This window comes from Sciurus vulgaris (genome assembly GCF_902686455.1).
Source record: "Sciurus vulgaris genome assembly, chromosome: 2".
NCBI lineage: Eukaryota > Metazoa > Chordata > Mammalia > Rodentia > Sciuridae > Sciurus > Sciurus vulgaris.
In genome coordinates this window covers 111,824,715-111,848,211 of record NC_136462.1, presented here as the reverse complement: position 1 = coordinate 111,848,211, position 23,497 = coordinate 111,824,715, and the positions used below count along the sequence as shown (strand labels likewise).

The 23,497-nt window shown below is 34.9% G+C and overlaps 1 protein-coding gene across 8 annotated transcripts in view; it reads left to right on the top strand.

Annotated features, from left to right (window-relative positions):
* The window catches only part of CSNK1G1 (casein kinase 1 gamma 1), a 165,149-nt gene that overhangs the window by 15,242 nt on the left and 126,410 nt on the right, over nucleotides 1-23,497 (top strand). The window lies entirely within an intron of this gene.

Sequence of the window (23,497 nt, the reverse complement as noted above, 5' to 3'; positions counted from 1 at the left end):
TCCTCTTTGAAATTTAACTTCCTGTTTTAGGACAGTACTGACAGCATAAACCTCTTTATGCACTCAGCTATGATTAAACTAAGGTTACATCCTAGGTATTAAAATACCACCTCCCAGTTACTAAACATACTTTAAATCTAAGTTGCCACACTTACCACTACTGATTTCAGGGCCATTGGGATTTATCTATGTGTGGACCAGGTTAGGACAATGAATTTTTTTCCTTGGTAAAAAATTTTTAGTATTAATTATTTTTTTCAAATATTTTATAACATATATGTGAATGGTGATATCAATTTATGATTGAGAAGGTTGGGATAAGAAATGTTGAGTTGAATGTTGACTTATCTATGTTTAGAATTCAGAACTTTTATTCCTTAGTCTAGTTCTTAACATTCATTCCCTCTCTGTAGAACATTCTTCTTTATTCAACCATGGATTTCTTGCACTGGCTTTATTCTTGTTATAAAATATACTATATGCCATCTATTTTATGGTACTAGGGATTATACCCAATGGCATTTTACCTCTAAGCTACATCCCCAGCCATTCTTATTTTTTTTTTGAGACAGGATCTTGCTAAGTTGCTGAGGCTGGCCTCGAACTGATCTTCCTGCCTCTGCTTCCCCAGTTGCTGAGGTTACAGATGTGTGCCATCATGCTCAGCTCATTGGCTTTCTTTGTGTACTAAAATATATTATGGTGTTGAGTTAGTTTTTTAGAATTATCAAGAATGTTTTTTTACTTGGAAGGAGATAAGCATTGACTCCATTTAATTTTTATAAATTATATTGATTCCTATGTCCAGGGTGAGCAAGTACAGAAGTGAGAGAATTTAATTTTATCTTTGATTAGAGTGACCAGAGGAGAATTGAGATCTCTTTTTAAGGAGAGTCGTCTCTGGTATGCCCAACGAGAGATTACTGGTTTTAAGGTAATAAAGTACCTATTCCTAGAAGTGGAATACTGTAGATCTTGAAATAATTATTTGCGAATCATAGCATATATAACTATAACATACATGATTATTTTATAACATTCTAATTTAGTGCAACTTAAGTAATGTCATAAGGTACAAAAGATAAGGTGTTACGAATTTTGACATAATGTATCCTTCAAGATAGTAATTACTTGTTTTTCTGGTGGTATTTTTACTGAACTCTTGGGTTTCATTGACTCTTGTAAATGTCTTTTTTATTTATTTTTATTTATTTATTTTCTTTGTGGTACTGGGGATCGAACTCAGGGCCTTGTGCTTGCAAGGCAAACACTCTACCGGCTGAGCTATGTCCCCAGCCCTTAAATGTCTTTTTTAAATAGTTTTTTTTAAAAAAATAACTTTTGATTTTTATTTGTTTTTATTTTTTTATGTAGTACTAAGGATGGAACCCAGTGCCTCACACTGAGCTACAACCCCTGCCCATAAATGTCATTTTAAATCTAAATGTTAGTAAGACTTTGTTATTGTAAGAATTTTTACAGAGGTAAGCATTATCATTATAAAACATTCCAGTTACAGATTTATAACAGTTTGTCATTTGATTTCATTGAGAAATTTAAGTTTTATGTTTATTTTTTAACATTTTGTTTATATATGCTAACTTTAAAAAAATATATTCTTGTTATAAAATATGCTATATGCCTTCTATTTTTTTGCTTGAAATTCTTCTTTTTTAAAGCATCATCTCAGTATTTTGTCAGGGTTTTGAAAATGTGGACAAGATATTTAGTTTAACTGTTCAATTTATATGATTATTTCATATGTGGCCGCTATGAAAATTTGAACAGTGTAAAATGTTGTAAATAACAAAACAAAACCATATGGAATACCTTCTAGAAAGTAATTTTTATTACCAGTTAAAATTTTTCCAGTTTGTTCAATGATAATATTATATATAAACATGTTTAATAAAATTCAGATTATAGAGGTTTTTTTGTAAATTTTTAGTTTATAGATGGACACAATACCTTTATTTTATTTATTTATTTTTATGTGGTGCTGAGGACCAAACCTAGTGCCTCACATATGCTAGGCAAGTGCTCTACCACTGAGCCACAATCCTAGACAGTTTATAGAGTTTAATATCTTTCTCTACTTAGTATTGAGAATTTTATTCCATATAATCTGATAGTTATTTAATGTGTAGAACACATATAAATTATTAACTATGCCTCTTTTGGTTTTTGGATTACTTCATATTTTTGCTGTTAAAAATCCTGAAGCAAAAAACAGGGATGAGAAGAAAGAATTCTGTGGATAGCCCCACATCTCAGATCAGGTTTGTTGTTTTTCTGTAGTGGTCATTCTTATTTTACCAATAAAGCATTTGAGCTATAGTCAGAGATTACTATTTTCCTACCCATGGCTTTACCCTTTGAACCTTTCTGTGAGTCAGTATTTTTTTCCCCACACTTGAGCTTGTGAAATCATTCTGACTTCCTTTTCTATAGAGGATGTGCATTGAAATATAGTAGTCATTTATTTATTAGTGATTCCATCCTGATTCCCTTTGTTGGTATATTATAATATTGGGGCTTCATTTGTTTTTCTCATAAAGTGTACTTCTGATTGATTTCTGATAGCCACAAAGATTAAGTAACTTATAGTCTGTCTATAACTTTGAAATGACAGACTTTTCAGAGAGTGTTTAAGTTTGGCTGCCCATAGAAATTTGCCAACATCCTGAAACAGTTACCTGATAGAATGACTGATGGTACAATAATCATATTTTTTATATGATTAATTTTCAACCAAAGGTGGAAAAGGGAAATCAGCGAGTTTAAAATGATGGTGGTGTTCATTTTAATGCATTAAATAATGTAATATAAATAATTGAAAATCAAAGGAAAAATGAGAATTTCACTACCCTAACACATAAATCATTTTTATTTTTCCATTCTTCACTTTTATTTCTATACAGTTATGCCTAGTTTTTATAATTAAGAATATTGAGACTGTTTAGAGATCTTAGGAAGGGTCAGAAAGACTGGAAAGTAATACTTCCTCATAGTAATTTGTAAAAGAAACCTTTTAGGAAGGAACTCTTCTGTTTTGTAATATTGGGGCTTGAGCCCAGGGCCTCACATATGTGAGACAAGCACTCTATCACAGAGCTACATTCCCAACCATCTTTTAAAATTTTTTGTTTTGAGACAGGGTCTTGTGAAGTTGCCCAGTCTTATTTTAAACTTGTAATCCTCCTGCCTCAGCCTCCTGAGTAGCTGGGATTACAGGCTTGCAATTACAGAGAACCTTTGGAAGGGGTCAGAGAAGGAAAGAGTAAGGAAAAGAGATATACAGGTAGGTTATAATTTCAGAACCTCTGGTATAATGTAATCTAACATTATTAGTTAAGAATAGGTATGGGGGCTGGGGATGTAGCTCAGTTGGCAGAGTGCTTGCCCTGCATGCACAAGGCCCTGGGTTCAATCCCCAGCACCAAAAAAAAAAAAAAAAGAAGAGTAGGTATGATTAATTTCCAGTAATATGGGAAACCCCTGTGGGCTGGGGTTGTAGAGTGCTTGCCTAGCATATGTGAGGCACAGGGTCAATCCTCAGCACTGCATATAAATAAATAAAATAAAGGTGTGTCCATCTACAACTGAAAATTAAAGTCTTCCTACTATTCACCACCTAAAAATGATGAATTTATTTGAAAAAAAAATTTGTTTTGAAATATGGCTAAGGTGGCAAAAAAGCAAGGTTAGAAAAACCAGATGACCCCTAAGCTCCAGGTGTCTGCTGCCCTAAGGGCATTTACTAGTTACAGATGACTCTCATACTCTCATAATTGACTTTTATTTTCAACTTTTTTTTTTTTATTAAAAACACTTTTTAATTAAAAAATTTTTTTTCAGACTGCATTTTGATTCATTGTACACAAATGGGGTACAATGTTTCATTTCTGTGGTTGTACACAATGTAGATGTACACCATTCATGTAATTATACATATACATAGCGTAATACTGTCTTATTCTACTATCTTTCCTTTGCCCACCTGCTCCCACCCCATTTTCCTCTGCACCATCCAAAGTTCCTTCATTCTTCTCTTCCTCTCACCACCCCCCTTCGTTATATATCGTCATCCACTTATCAGAGAAAACATTCAGCCTTTGGTTTTTTGGGATTGGCTTATTTCACTTAGCATGATATTTTCCAACTTCATCCATTTACCAGCAAATGCCATAATTTTATTATTCTTTATGACTGACTAATATTCTTTTGTGTGTATATATATGTATGTATATATATATACCACAATTTCTTTATCCATTCATCAGTTGAAGGGCATCTCAGTTGGTTCCACAATCTAGCTATTGTGAATTGAGCTGCTGTGAACATTGATGTGGCTGCATCACTGTAGTATGCTGATTTTAAGTCCTTTGGGTATAAACCGAGGAGTGAGATAACTGGGTCAAATGGTGGGTCCATTCTAAGTTTTCTGGGGAATCTCCATACTGCTTTCCAGAGTGGCTGCACCAATTTGCAACTCCACCAGCAATGTATGAGTGTGCCTTTTTCCCCACATCCATGCCAACACTTATTATTGCTTGTGTTCTTGATAATAGTCATTCTAATTGGATTGAGATGAAATCTTAGGGTGGTTTTAATTTGCATTTCTCTCATTACTAGGGATGATGAGCACTTTTTCATATATTTGTTGATCACCTGTATTATCTTCTTCTGTGAAGTGTCTGCCCATTTCCTTAGCCCATTTATTGATTGGGTTCTTTGTATTTTGGATGTAAAATTTTTTAAGTTCTTTATAAACTTTGGAGATTAGTGCTCCATCTGAGGTGTCTGTGGAAAAGATTTTCTCTCACTCTGTAAGCTGTCTTTTCACATTATTGATTGTTTCCTTTGCTGAGAAAAAGCTTTTTAGTTTGAATGTATCCCATTTATTCATTCTTGCTTTTATTTTTTGCACTGTGGGGTTCTTGTTAAGGAAATCTGGTCCCAAGCCAACATGATGGAGATTTGGGCCTAATTTTCCTTCTTTTTGGTGAAGGGTCTCAGGTCTTAATTCCTAGATCCTTGATCCATTTTGAGTTGAATTTTGTACAGAGTGAGAGATATAGGGGCTTAATTTCATTTTACTGCATATGGATTTCCAGTTTTGCCAGCACCATTTGTTGAAGAGGCTATCTTTTCTCCATTGTAAGTTTATGGCACTTTTGTCTAGTATGAGATAACAGTACTTATGTGGGTTTGTCTCTGTATCTTCTGTTCTGTACCATTGATCTACCTTGCCTATTTTGGTGCCAATACCATGCCGTTTTTGTTACTATTGCTCTATAGTAGAGTTTAAGGTCTGGTATTGTGATACCTCCTGTATCACTCTTCCTGCCCAGGATTGCTTTGGCTATTCTGGGTCTTTTGTTCTTCCAGATGAATTTCAAGATTGCTTTCTCTATTTCTATAAGAAATGTCATATAAAAAATGTCATAGGAATTTTAATTGGAATTGCGTTAAATCTGTATAATGCCTTTGGAAGTATGGCCATTTTTATAATATTAATTCTGCCTATCCAAGAACATGGGAGCTCTTTCCATCTTCTAAAATCTTCAATTTCTTTCTTTAATATTCTATAGTTTTCATCGTAGAGACCTTTCACCTCTTTGGTTAGATTGACTCACAAGTATTTTATTTTTTTTTGAGGCTATTGTGAACGGAGTTGTTTTTCTCATTTCCCTTTCAGATGTTGCATTGCTTATGAATAAAAATGCTTTAGATTTATGCATGTTGATTTTATATACTGCTATTTTGCTGAATTCATTTATTAGGTCTAAAAGTTTTCTGGCGAAGTTTTTTGAAACCTCTAGATATAGAATCATGTCATCGGCAAATAGTAATAGCTTGAGTTCTTTTCCTATTTGTATCCCTTTAATTTCTTTGGTCTAATTGCTCTGGCTAGTATTTCAAGGAAGATGTTGAATAGAAGTGGTAAAAGAGGGCATCCCTGTCTTGTTCCAGATTTTAAAGGGAATGCTTTCAGTTTTTCTCCATTAAGAATGATGTTTGGGGCTGGACTTGTGGCTTAGTGGTAGAGCACTCGACTGGCACATGTGAGGCACTGGATTTGATTCTTAGTGCCACATAAAAATAAATAAATCAAATAAGGTACTGTATTCCACCTACAACTAAAAAAAAAAAAAAAAAGAAAAAAGAAAAAAAAAAGAATGATGTTGGCTGTGGACTTAGCATAAATAGCCTTTATAATGTAGAGGTATGTACCTACTATCCTTATTTTTTCTAGTATTTTGAGCATGAAGGGGTATTGTATTTTGTTGAACGCTTTCTCTGTGTCTGTTGAAATAATCATGTGATTCTTAACCTTAAGTTCACTGATGTGATGAATTACATTTATTGATTTCCAGATGTTGAACCAACCTTGCATCCCCAGGATAAACCCCACTTGATTGTGGTGCACTATCTTCTTAATATGTTTTTGTATGTGATTTGCTAGAATTTTGTTAAGGATTTTTGCATCTGTATTCACCAGAAATATTGATTTAAATTTTTCTTTCCTTGATGTGTCTTTGTCTGGTTTTGGTATCAGAGTGATACTAGCTTCATAGAATGAGTTTAGAAGGGTTCCCTCCTTTTCTATTTCCTGGAGTACTTTGAGTTCTTTGAAGGTCTTGTAGAACTCAGCTGAGAATCCATCTCGTCCTCGGTTTTCTTGGTTGGTAGACTTTTTTTTTTTTTTAAGTTTTTATTTTTAATTAACAAATAATAGTTGCATTTCTTTATGGGGTATAATGTGATATTTCAACACAAGCATACATTGTGGAATGATCAAATTGAGGTAATTAGCATTTCTATCACCTCAAACATTGATCATTTCTGTGTGGCATTTGGTAGGCTTTTGATGGCTTCTTCTATTTCATTGCCTGAAAAGTGATCTGTTTAAATTGTGTATGTCCTCCTGATTCAGTTTGGGAGGATCATATGTCTCTAGAAATTTGTTGATGTCTTTGATATTTTCTATGTTGTTGGAATATAGATTTCAAAGTAGTTTCTCGTTATGTATTTCAGTAGTGTCGTTCGTGATATTTCCTTTTTCATCATGAATTTTAGTAATTTGCATTTTCTCTCATTCTCTTTGTTAATTTGGCTAAGGGTTTGTCTATTTTGTTTACTTTTTCAAAGAACCAACTTTTTGTTTTGTCAATTTTTTGAATTGTTTCAATTTCATTGATTTCAGCTCTGATTTTAATTATTTCCTGTCTTCTACTACTTTTGGTGTTGTTCTGTTCTTCTTTCTCGAGGGCTTTGAGATGTAATGTTAGGTCATTTAGTTGCTGACTTTTTATTCTTTTCTTGAATGCTGAATTTTTCTCTTAGTACTACTTTCATACTGTCCCAGAGATGTTGATATGTTGTATCGTCATTCTCATTTACCTCTAAGAATTTTTTTATCTCCTCCCTGATGTTTTCTGTTATCCATGCTTCATTCAATGGCATATTATTTAGTCTCCAGGTGTTGGAGTAATTTCTTTTTTTTATTTTGTCATCGATTTCTAATTTCATTTCATTATGATCCGATAGAACACAAGGTAGTATCTGTTTTTTTTTTTTTTTGCATTTACTAAGGGCTGCTTTGTGGCATAACATATGATCTGTTTTAGAGAAGGATCCATGTGCTGCTGAGAAAAAAGTGTATTCACTCGTTGATAAATGAAATATTCTATATATGTCTGTTAAGTCTAAGTTACTGATTGTGTTATTGAGTTCTATGTTTCATTTTTTACTTTTTGTTTGGAGGATCTAGCCAGTGGTGACAGCAGTGTGTCACCCAGAATTATTGTGTTGTGGTCTGTTTGATTTCTGGAATTGAGAAGGATTTGTTTGATGTACAGGGATGCACCATTGTTTGGGGCATAAATATTTATGATTGTTATGTCTTATTGATTTATGGTTCCCTTAAGCAGTATGAAATGTCTGTCTTTATACCTTCTGACTAATGTTAGCTTGAAGTCCACTTTATCTGATATAAGGATGGAAACCCCCGCTGTTTTACTGAGTCCTTGGGTTTTTTTCATTCTTTCACTTTCAGTCTGTGGATGACCTTTTCTATGAGATAAGTCTCTCTTTTTTTTTTTTTTTTCTTTTTTTTGCGGTGCTGGGGATTGAACTCAGGACCTTGTACTTGCAAGGCAAGCACTCTACCAACTGAGCTATCTCCCCAGCCCTGAGATAAGTCTCTTGAAGGCAGCTTATTGTTGGGTCTTTCTTTTTAATCCAATCTGCCAGTCTGTGTCTTTTGATTGAGGAGTTTAGGCCATTAACATTCAGGGTTATTATTGAGATATGATTTGTTTTCCCAGTCATTTGGGCTTATTTTTGGTTTTTAACTTGACTTGGTTTCTCCTTTGATTGGTTTTCCTTAAGGTAGTTTCTCTCTTTGCTGACCTCCATTGTTGTTTTTCATTTCCTCCTCATGGAATATTTTGCTGAGAATGTTCTGTAGCGCAGGCTATTTGTAAATTCTTTTAACTTTTGTTTATCATGGAAGGATTTTATTTCATCTTCAAATCTGAAGGTTAGTTTTGCTGGGTATAGGATTCTTGGTTGGCAACCATGTTCTTTCAGAGCTTGAAATATGTTGTTCCAGGCCCTTCTAGCTTTTAGAGTCTGGGCTGAGAAATCTGCTGATATCCATATTGGTTTCCCTCATATGTAATATGATGCTTTTCTCTCACAGCCTTCAAAATCCTGTCTTTATTTTGTATGTTAGGCATTTTCATTATAATGTGCCTTGGTGTGGATCTGTTGTGATTTTGTGCATTTGGTGTTCTGTAAGCCTCTTGTATTTGATTTTCCATTTCATTCTTCAGGTTTGGGAAATTTTCTGATATTATTTCATTGAATAGGTTGTTCATTCCTTTGGTTTGTATCTTTGTGCCTTCCTCAATCCCAATAATTCTTAAATTTGGTCTTTTCATGATGTCCCATAGTTCTTGGAGGTTTTGTTCATGATTTCTTACCATTTTCTCTGGTCACCTTTATTTTCAAAATTAAAAGGTTCTGTCTTCCAAGTGATCTAGTCTGTTGATGATGCTTTCCATTGAGGTTTTTTGTTTGTTTGTTTGTTTTTTATTGTTTCCTTCATTTCAAGGATTTCTGTTTGGTTTCTTTTCTTTTCCCCCCTTTTTTTTTTCCCTTGAGAATCTCTCTTTGTTGAAATGATCTTTTGCTTCCTGTAGTTGCTCTTTCAACTGCTTATAGGAGTGGTCATTCATTGCCTGCATTTGCTTTCTTATCCTTTGCTTCATGAATCATTTTAATTATGTATATTTTGAACCCCTTTTCTTTTCTGACATTTCTTCTTCCATGCTGTCATTTGATTCTATTAATATAAAATCTAGGTTTGTTTGGATCATTTTCCTCCCTTGTTTTTTCATGTTGTTCTTGTATCTTCCCCTCTAGCAGTGCAGATCCAGGGTTATTTCAGTTTCCCCCCATAGGCTTATAGTGACCCTTTAGGTTTCCAAAACCTCAATATTAGCAGCCCCCAGTACAGAAAATATGCAGCCTAAATCAAATAGCCCCTATGAAGATGTTAACAATATTGTCATAATAAACAGAGAGAATGAGTTCAGTTATTATCCACAGTATAACAAATAGATTTGCAATAAGGTCTACAGTTTCTAATGGAGGACAAAGAGGATGGGAATGGTATAGGATGTAACTGTTAATAGGATAAGAAAAGAGTATATAGAAGTTCTAGATCATAGGAAGAGTGAAAGTGTAATCAAAAGAAGTTGACTATTAGCATGAGAAAAGGGAAAAAGAGACTTGAGGAAACAGGTAAATAAAAGGAAAATAGAGCAAGAAAAATAAAGAAATAAAAACTTAAAAATTTTCCAAAGGAGAAAAAAAAAAAAAAAACACTACAACATAAGTCATATAGTATGCAAACCTCCCAGTCTTTAGCAGGTGTCTCAGTATGGGATTTGCCCCACCTAAAGATGGGAACTTTGCTTCCAGGATAATCCACCATGGCTGCAGTGGCTTCCAAATGTGTTGGCAAATGGGGAGCTGCAGCTTGGGGTATCGGTGTGATTGGCCGGGGGCTTTGAAGGCGGGTTACGGTTGCTTGGGCAGGGGTCCTGGAGGCGGTGTGTGGTCGGTCAGGCTGAGGGGTCCTGGAGAGGGGGCCCAGTCAGTCCTGCTGGAAATCCTGCAGGTCTTGGCTGTTGTCTAAAATTGGGGCAGCCATGCAGAACCAAACCTGCGAGTACTGTGATAGTGAACTTCCAGGCAACAGCAGGCAACTGGCAATCCACTGGAGGTCTGTGGTTGGTCTGCAAGGTACTGGTAGATGATCAGTAGGTGGTACTTGGGTGGTGGGTGATGAGTAGGTGAAAGGCAGGCGATGGACAGGCAAGAGCAGGCAATGGACAGGCAAGAGCAGGCAAATGGGCAAATGGAGGATGATAGGCACCAGTCAGTGCACTCAAATCTGCACTCAAAAAGTAGTTGGTATGCTGGCAGACTGGAGGTGATTGCAGTGTACAAATGGGGTAAACAGCAGAGGATCAATAAACAGCAAAGACTCCCTCACAGAGAAAGATATCCTCTGCTTGAAACCCAAGTTGCAGAGCGATAAGGAACACAGTCTCTCTCTTGTCCGCCACCTTGGATCTCTAATTATTAACTCTTGACCAGTTTTGTTTCCATCTCTTCCTTCCTTTTTTTTTTTTTTTTTTTGCATCCAGCGACTTAAACCACCGAGCTACATCCCCAACTCATTTTTAAAATATTCTTTGTTTTGAGACAGGGTCTTGAATTGCTGGGGGCTGCACTGAGGCTGAATTGCTGAAACTGATCTCTCATAATTGGTTTTTAAGAGGTACATATACAACTCAGGAGACAACAAATAGGAGCCATGAATATAGGGATAAAGGTCAGAGATCCATCTTCCTAAAATCATAACCCCAAAAGGCTAAATACCCTCTATAAAAGAGGAACCAGAAAAAAAAAAAAAAAAAAAAGGTCAGTCTAGCAAAGAGAGCTACTCAGAGAACTTACACCTCTCACCCTTAAATATGACTTTAGGGAGAAAGTCATTTGTCCTGAACATTTTTAATTAGAAACATGACTTCATTGAAGTTTGGGACCCCTCTACCTATGTGACTTGGAAAAAAAAAAAAGAAAACAAAACTTAAGGCTTAGACTTATTCTAAAATGTTAAGTTTGATATTATACCCAGGCAGAGATATAAGTGAATCCAGATTGTTTTTGCTGGAATAGTCCCCTCAGCATCCTCAAAGAATTATCATAGATAATTCTCCAGAAAACATGAGCTCCCTGTTAAAAAGTTACAAAGCACATGAGGAAATAGGTCACATGAGCACAATAGAACACCAAAATCAGACTCAGAAACACTTCAGGTATTGTCATTACTGGATACTGAATATAATGTAAGTGTATTTAATATGTCTGAAGAAATAAATGGGAGAATTGAAAATATGATTGTTTAACAAGGGTTTGTCCAAAAATCTCAGAATCCAGCAATGAAAACTGCAATAATTATTAATTTAAGGGTGGATTTAATAGCAAATTAGGAAGATTAAAAGGGAGTTGTAAACATATTGAGAATGCAGTACAGGAATGCAAAAGAGATTTGAAATATCTATTTAAGATATATGGGGAAAGACTGAAAAGGTCTGACATACATCTGTGGTAAGCAGAAAAATGGCCATGCAAAGATGTCCATGTCTTCATCCCCTGAACCCTTGAATGTCACCTTAAATGAAAAGGAGACTTTATGACTATGTTTAAATAAATTAAGGATCTTGCGATACAGAATAGCTAAAGTTATAATAGACAACTGGGGATATAGCTCAGTGGTAGAGTGCTTGCCTAGCATGTATGAGGGTTTAGTTTTGGTCCCCATCACATCCAAAAAAGTAGTAGAAAACAAGTGAAATGGAAGAGGAAGACTTCAAATAATAGGAAACAAAGGAGAAACGAAAGTGCAGGGCAAAAATATGGTAGAATATGGTAGAAATAAGTGCATATCTACCAGTAATCATAATGAATATAAATGAATTAAAGGCTCTAGTTAAAATACAAATATTGGCTCAGATGTAATTCTAGCTATTTGTGAGGATAAGGCAGGAAGATAGCAAATTTGAGGCCAGCTGTAGGGATATAGGTTAGTAGTACATTGCCCATGTGTTAAATCCTAGTACTGCAAAATAAGAAAAAAAAAAAAAAAAAGACAAAGGTTGTGAGCTGTATGTAAAACTGTAAGCCAACTGCATGTCGTTAAAGTAGTATATTAAATTAAAACTTAGAACAGAGGCAAGTTGAAGATAAAAGATAGAAAATTATATTCCTGGCAAAATAAAAATCAAAAGCAATTAGTATAATTACCCTTATAGGTCAAGTATCTGTTAGCTGAAATACTTGGGACAAGAAGTGTTTCAAAATTTTGCAATTTTTCAGACTTTGGGGATTTTTGCATATGGATCAGAAGTTATCTTGGGGATGGGGACACAAGTCTAAACACTAAATTTATGTTTTGTATATACCTTATTCACAAAGACTAAAGGAATTTATATTTTTAGTCCTTGAGTTTTGAGGTTAGGTATGGAATTTACCACATATATGTAAATTCATGTTAGTGCTCAAGATGTTTGAATTTAGGAGAATACAGAGTAAGGTATTCTCAACCTGTAATAAAATAGACTTCAGAGTAGGGATCATCCTTGAAATAATAGTATTAATATTTCAGATGGGAAATGCCTTTTGCAGCTGGGTAGAGATGGAAGTAACAGTGGCTTAAAGCAGACAGACATTCATTTTTCTCCCACAGAGACTAGAGATTAAGGCTAGGACTGATTATGGTAATTTAATTTTATCATCAAAATGTACACCATCTTTAGCATGTTGACTTTATGGTTCGGGATTGTTGCTTGGAGCATCAACTTTCAAAGATTGCTTGTAGGAGAAAGGATGAGTGTGTTTGGATAGAACATATGCACAAGGTATCATGACATCTTATAAAGTAGTTTCTTGAAAGTTCTACCTAACAACTTCATTTGCTCTTAGCTACAAGGAAGTTAGATGTTTTTTTTAGAGCAGCACACTACTGTCCAGAATACAACTGGACTTTCCTTACTAAGGCAAAGAGGAAAGACTGGACATTGGGTAGGACACCAGCAGTCTTTACCACATCATATAATTATAAAAATTTCTCCACCCCAACCCCAGTCCCAAGCAATTACCAGGGTGCTTTGTGTGTCAATAAATTTGCTGTTTCCAATGGTATTGTGCTAATGAATTGTACAATAAAGAAGTTTCAGTTTTCTTGGAAGATGTTAGAATTCTAAAGTTATTTGTATCAGAATAGTTGACATAAACCAAAAGTAACAACTGTAAGGAGAAATTAGTAAATTTACCATCAAACTAGGATTTTTAAAAATGTTTTTAGTTGTAGATGGACAGAATAACTTTATTATGTGGTGCTGAGGATTGAACCATGTGCTAAGTAAGTGCTCTACCACTGAGCCAGAAGCCCAGCCCAAACTAGGAGTTTTTGATAGTAAAATAACAAAAGCTTGAGATACTAGATGAATATAGAACATTGTACTCAAGTTTTGAAGAATCAATATTATATAATTGGTATTATATTTGCATATGTAGTACTTTATAGAATCCCAAATTTCTGATAATGTGAGATGGATAGTATACTTTATGATAGAGTGCTTGCGTAGCATGTGCAAACACCTTAGGTTCAATTTCCAGCCAAACACACACACACACACACACACAATTCTGATAATGCAAGATAATCAATATTAAAAGTATCCCTGAAAATATTAAATTTCAAAGATTATTTATTATACAGACCCACCTTCTCTGAAGACAACACAAATTAAGTTAGGACTCAGTTTTTTTTAAAAGGTGACATTAAAACTGTAGTGGGCAAGGTGGTGTATGCTAGTAATCTCATTGACTAGGGAAGCTGAGGCAGGAGGCTGGCAAGGCCAGCTTTGGCAAGCCCTGTCTCAATAAAGAAGGAAGTTTGTAAGTTTAAAAATATACTTCTCTCTTGCTTTTCTCTCCCCCTGACTCATTTTCTTTCTCCTCCTTGCTTCCACTCTCTCTAGCGCACGCCCCTTTCTCTTTCCTTTCTCTTTTCCTCTCATTTTCTCTCTTACCCTGCAGGGAGACACTCTGTTTGCTTAATAAACTCCCTTATGTGAAAAAAAAAAAAAAAATATATATATATATATATGTGTACTTCTACATAACAATTGAGGTTGCAGAAATAATGATGGAAGTTTAATAATACTTAAAAACTGAGTGATAATGAAAATGTAATATCAAAATATGTTTTTTAAAAAACTTTTATAGTTGTAGATGGACAGAATGCCTTTATTTTATTCGTTATTTTTATGTGGTGCTAAGGATCAAACCCAGTGTCTCACACCTCCTAGGCAAGCCTCTACTACTGAGCTACAACTCCAGCCTTGAGGGTAGTGGTAATTAAGAGGGGAACAGAATCTCAAAAGTTGAGTATTTCAGTGGCTCCTACTAATTTACCTTTTTTGTGGGGGGGAGGATTACCAGGGATTAAACTCAGGGGCACTCAACCACAGAGCCACATCCCCAGCCCTATTTTGTATTTTATTAGAGTCAGGGTCTTACTGGGTTGCTTAGCACTTAGTTTTGCTGAGGCTGGCTTTGCACTCACCATTCCCCTGCCTCAGCCTCCCGAGCTGCTGGGATTACAGGCATGCAACACTGCTCCCAGCTGTCTCCTACTAATGTATTAGCATATTAGGTCCTGTGCAGTTTGACTTCTGGACAGTTGTCAGCATGCACTACTATTCCTCCTCTTTCCTTTTATTTAAACTAATGACCTGATTACAGATTACATTACTGGCTTTAAAATTTTAGTATGTATCAGAGTCATCTGGAGGTTTTTTTTTTTTTAATTGCAGGGTGGTTGAGTCTCACTCCCAGAGTTTTCTGATTCATCTGATGTGAAGGTGGAACCCCTAAACTTAAATTTTTAACAAACTATCAGATGATGTTAATGTGCTGGTATAGTAACCATACTTGAGAACCCCACTGTACTGAGACTGTATTCTATTGACTATCCCTTTGTAACTGCCAGTTCTTTCCTGCAACTCTTTTATTTTCCTCCCTTCTTACATTTAACTTTTTTTCCCCATTGCCTCTAGGAAGTATTTTTAACCACCAAATTGTTAGATGTCTCTTGGCTATGCTTGCTTATATTCCCCAGTACTTCTTGCATATCTGTAATACCCCTAATCATACTAGGTACCACTTTATATCCCTTAGGATGGCTGTAAAAAAAAAAAAGAAAAACCACAATAATATGTATTGGTGAGTATGTGGAGAAATTGGAAGCATATATTGCAGGTGTGGTACAGCCACAGTAGAACATAGTCTAAAAGGTTAAATATGGAACTATGTGCCATTTGACCTAGCAATTCTTCTGATAGGTATATATCAAAAATAATTAGAAACAAGAGTCTAAAACAGATATCTGCAGAGCACTTTCATGTCAGCAGCATTACATGTCCAAAAAAGGAAGAATCCAACCAAGTGACCATTGATAGGCAAATGGATAAACAAAATGTGGCCATATACATACAATGGGTTTTTTTGTGAGGGGGTACTGGACATCGAACTCAGGGGCATTCGACCACTGAGCCACATCCCCAGCCCTATTTTGTAATGATTTAGAGACGGGTCTTACTGAGTTGCTTAGCACCTCACTTTTGCTGAGGCTGGCTTTGAATTTGGCAGTCCTCCTGCCTCAGCCTCCTAGCTGCTAGGATTACAGGCATGCACCACCATGCCCAGCTAATTATTTTTAATCTATATTTTTATCTTTAAATTATTTTTAAAAATATATCAGTTAAGCATATTCTGGCATATAGATAAGGTATTAATGGCAAAGGCAGTTAGCACTTATCCTCAATCCTGTAGACTTCTTGATCTTAAAACAAATAAGAGTGGACTGGGGATATAGCTCAGTTGGTAGGGTGTTTGCCTCACAAGCACAAGGCCCCTGGGTTCAATCCCCAGTACTGCAAAAAAAAAAAAAAAAAAAAAGGAAGAAGAAAGAAGGTTAGAAAGAAGTATGTCCAGTATCAGCTGTAAGATTTGAGCATATTGTGGTTTTTTTGTTTTGTAATTTTCTTATAATTAGTAAGGAGTGAAATAAGAGGGATAGGATCTAGTTATTTGAGGATGCTTGTTGGGTAAATTTCAGTTAATTCAAAACAGTTCAATTAAACATTTATTTACTCTGACACAGTGCTTAACATTATAGGTATATAAGGAAAACAGCAGCCCCTGGTTGCACAGAATTACGCAATCTAGTTTGGTAGGCCACAGTCAGTTTGTGTGGTGATAGATATATGAACTAAGATTAGTATTATCAATTCCTTTTATCATACATTATTGAGCAGCTACTATGTGTAGGTTCAGTGTTGGCAGTAAAGGGTACAATGACTAACAGGAAAGATTTACACCTACATTGAGAGAGCTTACAGGCATGTTGTAAGTAAATTTGTACTCTACCTATCTTTTAAGTTTTGAATGAAGTAGTAACTAGGACAAGACAGAAAGCAGTAGGAATAGACTCTTAAGATAGACTCTTAACATTGGAGTAATTCAAACCATGATGTAATTTTTGTGTGAATCTGAAATTCTTTCAACAACAGGAAAGATTGAAATTTGAATTGGTCCCATGAATATTGGAATGACTCTTCATTGCTGATTTGTGCATAGTTTTTTTTTTTTTTTAATGATCACAATTAGGTGGAAAGTTTCTAAGTTTAAAGTTCAAATCTTCATTCATAAAACAAATATTTATGGAAGATACATACTGTTCTTTGAGAGGTAGGAAGTGATGAAGAAGTTAATGGAGGACTAAAGCCTGAAATTATTTGGGACAGTCATCAAACTGTCTTTTGGTGTTGTATAGCTAGTTATGCTGCCACTCTGTTACCAAACTGCAGTTATCAAAGCCCTTATTTTAATACATTTAAAGAATGAAGATTCAGCACCCTATTGCAATTTATGCCAGTGAGAGGTGTTTATGGCTCCATACTGGCCTTCATTATGATTGTTTCATTATTGATTTTTCTTGAATAGAAAAGAAAAGCCATCTGCTCAGAGAAAGTGGTTTTTGTTGTTATTTGTTCTTAGCATAACTTGGCTGGAAGAAAATTTTAATGAGATTAAAAAAAAAAAATCACCCCTTTACCAGAAGAGAAGTATATTTTTTTTCCATAATCCTGTGTTGGGCTACCCTTCTCTTACAGAATCAGTTCTGAAATAGCAGGTACAAGTGTTGGAAATAAAATTTCTTTCTCTTTTTTTTTTTTTTTTTTTTTTTTTTTTGGTGCTTCTTAACTACTAACCATATCCCCAGCCCTTTAAAAATATTTTATTTAGAGACAGGGTCTCACTGAGTTGCTTACAGCCTTGCTAAGTTGCTAAGGCTGACTTTGAACTTGAGATCCTCCTGCCTCAGCCTCCTGAGCTGCTGGGATTACAGGCATGCACCACCATATCTGGTTCATTTTCTTTATATACTGTTAACCAAGCAAACTCTTAGTATTAATAACTCATACTCTGAATCTTTGTGGAAGATCACAACCAATTGTTCTAAGCAGGCATGGTGGAACATACCTGTAATTCTAGCTAATCCATAAACTGGTGGCAGGAAAATCATAAGTTCCAAAGGCAACCAATGCAACTTAGTAACACCTTGTCTCAAGAAAAAGGACTGGGGATGTAGCCTTTGTGTGTGTGTCTTAAAACAGTAAAACTAACTGAAAACTGAAATGCAATTGTTTGTTTGCTTTGAATGGGGCAAAGTGAGGTGCGAGTATGATGGGACATACATGATGTTTGAGCTCACTCAGGGCATATCTGAGTTTGAGTTTTCTCTCTGCCATTTCTTAACTGTGTCAGCTATGTAAGGCTCCCTGAACCTTATCTTAAGTTATTCCACCTAAGGGTAGTTATAAATAGGGTCAGGTGAATTGCCCTATGGGTAGTACATGATATGCAGTAGGCACTCAAAACATGCTTGCTTCAACTACTGTAAAAATTCAGAGATGTGAAATAAATCCCAAGATTAGAGTAAAGGGTAGTTATAATTGTGGATCTTTCAAAATTTTATTAGTGTAGTTGTGAATCTATTTCTCTATTTTTGTTTGTCACAGAAATGATTATCTTATGATTCTGGTGCTATGCTTTTTCCTGGTGTGAGATACCATTGTATGACGACAATGCAGCACTAACAGCTTTCTGGGTATATAGTTTGATTTTTAGGCTTGAGCTTCCCACCTACACCTCCTCCAACTGATATAATTCAGTTATCTTTACTGAAAATAATGAAAGATGCTGATTATGTATGTTTATAGAATTTAAGAAGAAACCTGCTGCTCTGTTCTTGAGTGATAGAATGTAATTGTAACCTTATCCCAGGGAAAGTAAAATATGGTTAAAGACTATTTCACTTTACATTATTTCATTCATCTTAGAATTAATACTTTATTTTAAAATAGAGTAGGCTAGAATTATAGTAGTTTTATTACTACTTATTGTAAGAATGATTATAGTAAAAAGTGTCCAGTGTTCCTGATACCACAAAAATTTAAAAGCTCAATAGTTACTTATTAAAGCCTCTGGTAATCAAATTTTTATGGTTCAGATGCTTTTATGTGTTCAAAGTTATCCTACCAAACATATTACAGCACTTTATTGTAATAAATTTATATTTTCATGTTATTTCCTATTAACAAAACCTGAGCCGGGAGCGGTGGTGCACGCCTGTACTCCCTGCGACTCGGGAGTCTAAGATAGGAGGATCGCGAGTTCAAAGCCAGCCTCAGAGAGATTGAGGTGCTAAGCAATTAAATGAGACCCTGTCTCTTAATAAAATACAAAATAGGGCTGGGGATGTTGTTCAGTGGTTGAGTACCCCTGAGTTTAATCCCCAGTACCAAAAAGCAAACAAACAGAATGCATTTATACTGAAAATGGCCTGATATTTTCTAAATGCATACGTTTTCTTGAGATAATCTGCGTTTGTTGTATAGTCAGCAATGAATCTTAACAACCAATTGAAGAAATCGAATGAGATTCATTTATAATCTCAGCCACTATAGTAAATGGTCTCAGAGCTTCTCTTTTTTTTCTGGGATGGAAGAGGACTGGAGATTGAACCCAGGAGCACTTTACCAAAAGCTACAACCCATAGGCCTTTTGTTTTGAGAAAGGGTCTCACTAAATTGATGAGACTGACCTCCAACTTTTTTTTTTTTTTTTTTTTTTTTTTTGGTAAGGGGAATTGAAGCAAGGGATGCTTAACTACTAAGCTACATCCCCAGCCACCTTATTTTTGTTTTTTATATTTATCTAGAGACAGGGTCTCACAACATTGCTTAGGGCCTCACTAAATTGCTGAAGTCAGCTTTGAACTCAAGATCCTCCTGCCTTAGCCTCCCAAGCACTGGTATTACAGGCATGCACCATACGATGCCCTGTTGGCCTCCAACTTTTGATCCTCCTGCCTCATCCTCCCAAGTTGCTGAGATTACAGGTGTGCACCACTGCACCTGGCCTGCTTCTCTTCCTAATATGTTTGATAATCAGTAAAATGATTATAAAAGAGCAGTAGTATAAATCAGGGTCTTTGAGTCATGTGCCAAATATTATTGATGCTTAGTTTTGTGATCTTATGTACTGTACTTGATTTCCTTATCTGTGATTGTAAGGATCTTAGTAACAATGTTACTCTCTTGCAGGGTTGTGGAAAGATTTAATGAATTAATATATTTATAAAGCACTTAAAAAGTAGCTGGAAAGTAAGGACCTAATACATTTTAGAAGTTACAGTTGTCATTGTTCTACAATGTGACATGTGCCTTAATCAGAAGGAACTACTTCTTTTCATTATGTCCTGTGCATGCGAATTCAGAGAAATAAAATCTGTTGGGAAAAAGAGTTGCTTTGTATTAAGAATACTAGAAGGAAAAAAAATCTAGAAGACTTCTATACCGTTTTGCATTTCCGTGTAGACCATATAATGAGAAGATAATCAGATAATGGCTGTTTTGAAATTATATTAATATAACTTTAATATTCTAACCAGAAGGTGAACTTGTATATATGTTTGGGTACAGAAAATGATTAATAAAAATTCTTTGAGATCTGACAATGTTAAATAAAAATAGAGTAATGTTTATACATTGAGTATACAGTGACAGCAGATTTCTAATAGCATCTCTTCAAGTAACCATTAAATAACCACTCAGTGAAACAGTGAACACTCATCCATGATCAAATCAACCAACAGCCCATGATATTTTTATGTGATAATAACTTATGACCTTTTACATTATAAAACCCATCTGTTTGTCATATAAATACTTTCATATCTCATTGGGGAATAAGCTTTTATTTTGAACTCTGCTCAATTTCCATAGAATAATATGTTAAATTGTTCTTTTTGGGTTTGAAATTGAGATGTGGAAATTTTTCCTTGAATAAGAAACAGAAATAAATTTATTTAAAAATGCTAAATATGCTATTCTGAATGTCTCTGTAGAAAGACCAATAGTTATTTCAGATTCTTGCTTTAAGAATAGCCTAGTAACTTCATTACTAGGGTTAACTAGGTACTTTTTATTTTAAAGAGTTTTTGTTTTTTTTTTTTTTACTATTTTATGAATTCCATCCTTGTTTTTTACTTTAAAAGCAATATTTTACTTTGAAAAGTTTATTTTTATTTTAAAATTGTATTATTTTTGACATTTGGTCTTGCTATGTTGCCCAAGCTGGTCTTGAACACCTAGGCTTAAGTGATCCTCCTTCTTAAGTTTCTGGATATACTAGAATACAGTTTGCATACCACTTGCCTGTCTTTAAGAACTTCAGACCAGAGGTTACAAACTGGTAGCTCTGACAGTGTTTTAAATTTTTGTTATTTTGGTTTTCTTTGGAATTGGGTATTGAAACCAGCGGGTGCTTTACCATTGAGCTACATCTCCAGCCCTTTTTATTTTTATTTTGAGACAGGTTCTTCCTGTTTTGCCCTGCCTGAACTCAAACTTAAGATCCTTCTGTCTCAGCTTCCCCAGTACCTGGGGATTTCAGACGTGCACCACTGGGTCTTGCTGTGTGTTTAAATTTTTAAGTATTGTAAACAAATTGCCAAGTACCAGTGGCACTGGTACAGGTGTGTACCTATAATTCCAGCTACTGGGAAAGTTAAGGCAGGAGGATCACAAGTTTGAGGTCAGACTCTGTCTCAAATAAAAAATGAAAAGAATGGGAATGTAGTTTAATGGTTAGAGCACCCTTGGTCTAATCCCCAGTACCAGAAAGGGAAAATAAATAAAACCCAACATATAAAAACTGGAAAGTCTCATTAAACATTTCTGAAATATCAGACTTGGCAATGTTGGATCTATAATCTTCATTGACCAAACTCCCACAGCTTTAGAGAGATAGCTGTACCCTTTTGGTGGGGACACGCACTGTTCACTTATTGACTACTATGCACTTTCCCAGTAATCATCCCTTGTGACATTCAAATATCTGTTTATTTCTTGATATGTGCCTATGTCAGTGAATTTACCTGGAGAATAAGGAAAAGCCTTCATCTACTTAGGGTATCATTCATTTTTTTAAAAAAATTATTCTAGACAATCATTTTCCTTTTATGCTTTTTTCAAGGGAAAGGTAATGTGTTTTATGTCTATAACATTAAATATAAGGGAGTAGAATGATAAATTTAGCTAATTCTTAAACTTAATTTAAATCCAAACAAGTATTGCTCCTTTAAAATAATCATACCAGGAGCCTATTATTCTAAAGGCCACTACTCAAACTATTTTGGGGAAAAAACAAAAAAAGGTTTATTTTCTTTTGCTTATTCTTAGGATGTCACATTTTTATTTTTATTTTTAAATTAAATATTTGGTACCAGGAATTGAACCCAGGGGTGCTTAACTACTTGAGCCATATCCCAGCTTTTTAATATTTTCTTTAGAGACAGGATCTCACTAAGTGCTTTAGGGCCTCACTAATTTTCTAAGACTTACTTTGAACTCAGGATCCTCCTGTCTTAGCCTCCAAGCCACTGGATTACAGGCATGCACCGCAGTGCTTGGCACATTTTTATTTTTTGAGAGTATATAGGATTATTAACAGATGGAAGATACATGTAATTTGACAAAATCAAGTGTAACGAAATTTGTTTTTATCTTTATTTTATTTATTTTTTATGTAGTGTTGAGGATGGAACCCAGTGCTTCACACATGCTAGGCAAGTGCTCTCCACTGAGCTACAACTCCAGCTCAAATGTGACAGATTTATGAAGTAGCAAGAAGTTGGCTCAAAGTCTAATGGATAAGAATCTGAGTAAAACCAAATTTTATCTCACGATAAATTTGAGCCTGGAGCATCTGTAGTTTTACATAGTAAATTTTCTTAAGGAAAACATGATATAAATTACCATTTTTATTCCTATCAGCCCTTCAACTTAACCCCTTTCTAAACCAATATGGTATAATGAATTAGCCAAAATACAGCTTCTGCTGCTGCTACTGCTATACTATTACTACTACTACTACTAGCACTAAAGAAAAAGTAGCAGAGAAAATTTTATTGAGGTGATGAAAATCAGATAACTGCTCTAATTTCATTTCACAAATTTTGAGAATATCTTCCAGTGATAATACATTTGGACCAGATGGAAAGAAAATCATTTATTTTCAACTGTCCTTTCAGAGAGTACTATATACTCTTGTTAGAACCACCATACAGTTTGAAAACTCCTACTAGTAAGTCACAGGGATAAGAAATAATTGGGTACATGGTTTGTGTGTTGAGACTAACTAGCATGGCTATTAAGAAATTGTGTATAATTTATTTATATTGATCACTTGCAAAAATGCACATATAAGTTAGTATTTTCCCTCCTCTCTGATAAAAGCTTCTAATAGAAGAAGTCCCTCTACCAAACTTAGATGGATAAAATTTAGAGGTAAGTCCAAAAGGTAGAATAACAGTCATTAGTCTCATAAACATCCTCAGGAATGTAGCTCTCTGCCCACCCTATCAAGTGGTGAAATGAGTGAAGCAACTAGAAAAGCTGATTATTTACCAGGTAAACAAATGCAACAAAAATTAATTGCACTGACTGTGGGCTAAGACTAAATTTGAATCTCCCAGTTCAAAAATATTTTTAAGACACAGATGTGCTTTAAGTAGATGAATACATGGTATTTGAACTATATGTCCAATAAAACTATTTTAAAAACTCAAATGTGTCCCCCAAAGAGAAATTTTGCCACAGAAAGAGGGCATAAATATACTATTAAATTGAAGAAGAACATTCAACATGGGAAATAGAAAAAACTAATTTGCTTAAGGGAGGGAAAATTAGGCTGCCTAGCAAAAAAAATTGTGAAC